Below are 2,060 nucleotides of genomic sequence, written 5' to 3'. Positions count from 1 at the left end.
AACTCCCAAGAAGCCAGCACCAGCACACCCACAGGGCAAGGCCAACCGGTGGCAGCAGAGCCTGAACAGCAGCAGCTGCCTATGGATACCGAGCCACAGCTGGAGGCCCAGGGCTCAACTGGAAGCAGTCACCAACGTGAGGTGTTGAGTTGTGGCTTGTGCTCGTGCATTTATTTTAGCAAAGCCTAATAATTGTGACCCTTACTCCAGTTACTGGACACCTAGGTAGCAACTAGACACCTGAACAAGATCTGTTTCTCAGCAACACACTCCACTTTTGGAAAGAGCTACCTATTTTATAACCACGTGCATGCATTTTTTCAAGGGTCTCTTGTAGTAAAATTTATTTTTACGAAGGTACAATTGCAAGAGCTAAGTAGAAGAAGGCTACAGGATGCCAAAAAAGACACTCCAAAAATTAAGGCAATCCAACATGACTGCGTAGCGTCATAGCAGAAGCAAGACGAACAAGTTTTTCCAATGCATGTAAAGGGGAGCAAGAATGAAGTAGTATTCATATGTCACAGCTACTGTGAAATTTTGTATGCTGGCTGTCGTATGTCTTCCGAGGCCCTTTCTGACATAGGGAGGGTGCTAAGAGGAGGAGGAATAAACTTTCATTAAACAGCACTGTGCTGGTGTCTTCAGCCCAGCTTAAAAGAAGAAGTGTTAAACAGACTCTGCCAGGATCCAATCTCATACCATTAGATACATAGTAGTTCCACAGTCAAGTTTTTGAGATGTAAAATTTTACATTCTGGTCTTAATATTTTTTCTGTGTGTTTCGCTGAATAGTCCTTGTATGCCACTAAGGCCCTGTGAATAAAAAGGTGCCTTGCGAAAGCGCTAGGTCAGGGGCTCTCAAGTAAGGCTTTGAGGAACCCTGGGATTTTGAAGAGGCGTTGCTTGGGTTCTGTGAGAATAAAGTGGCTATGGTGTTGTGCTGCTGAGCCCAAGGACATGGGTTCGATACTGGCTGCGGTAGCAATTTTCCTGATAGAAGTGAAAAGCGAAAGCGGCTGTGTGTCGAGATTTCGGCGCACGTTAACTCTTCCTAGCTGTTCCTAGGTGACCAAAATTAAACCCCAGCTGTCTCCACTACAGCGCGCTTCATAAGCAAGGTGTAGTTTCGGTACTTTAAACCTCGCAGTTAATCAATCAATCAGTCATTATTATGTAACTGAACATGGCACTAAACAAAGCTTTTTCTTGTGTTTTATTTTAGTTCAATGAATGCATTAATGTTTGTGAAACTAATCTGTAAACACCTGCGTGGTATTCTCTGGTCCAAACTGGTTATCTAAGCTTGGCAGGGGAAGGTGAGTTCTGTGAACATTTTTCTGCCCTAATGGGTTTCCCGGTAGGCCCATAGTTGAATACCTACGGAACACCCTTATTACTTCAGCAGTGCAAAGAAGACAATAGTAAAGATAGTAGATGCAACAAATTTTGAGTAAATCTGTGGTATATCCTGAACAAATTTTTCGTAGGACACTGCGGAGCTGCAGAAGATCTACGAGGAGTGGTGGCGCCAGCCTTCCCTAGCTGCTGGCAACCCATATTATGCCACTGCCCTTCAGCAGCTGCTGCGGCAGATGCACAAGATAGAAAGGAGCCCCAGGAAGAAGCCTGCCCATGAAGGCAGGCTTCACCAGCGCCCGGAGGTGCGGCTGTACTGTCAAGGTCCAGCCCACAAGCATTGCCAGGCGTCGCCCTGGGGTCAACCGGGGACCAGGTAGAGTGCCTGCTGGCCAAGAGCTCGGCTAGCAAAAAGGTCAAGTGGTCCTCACGCCCTGAACCTCAGCGTCAGAGATGGGGTGCCGCACGCCAAAGCTCTCAGACTACAGAAGGGACAAAACGCACCTAATAGGGTGCCCCTTGTGTGGGCCTCTTCATTTAGGGTTATGTTTTCTCCGGAGGTGTGTGAATGGCACTACAAGTCGTAAATGAATAGTGAAAACTCACGGGAAATCAAATCCAATATTTTTAAATGCACATGTCTCGGCATTAAAGGCCAACTGCACTCAAATTTTTCTTTTTCCAAATAAGCAGTCTAAGCT

Source organism: Haemaphysalis longicornis, unplaced genomic scaffold (genome assembly GCF_048455015.1).
Source record: "Haemaphysalis longicornis isolate Haplotype H1 unplaced genomic scaffold, Haemaphysalis longicornis Haplotype H1 scaffold_6, whole genome shotgun sequence".
Taxonomy (NCBI): Eukaryota; Metazoa; Arthropoda; class Arachnida; order Ixodida; family Ixodidae; genus Haemaphysalis; species Haemaphysalis longicornis.
This window is presented reverse-complemented; position numbering follows the sequence as displayed.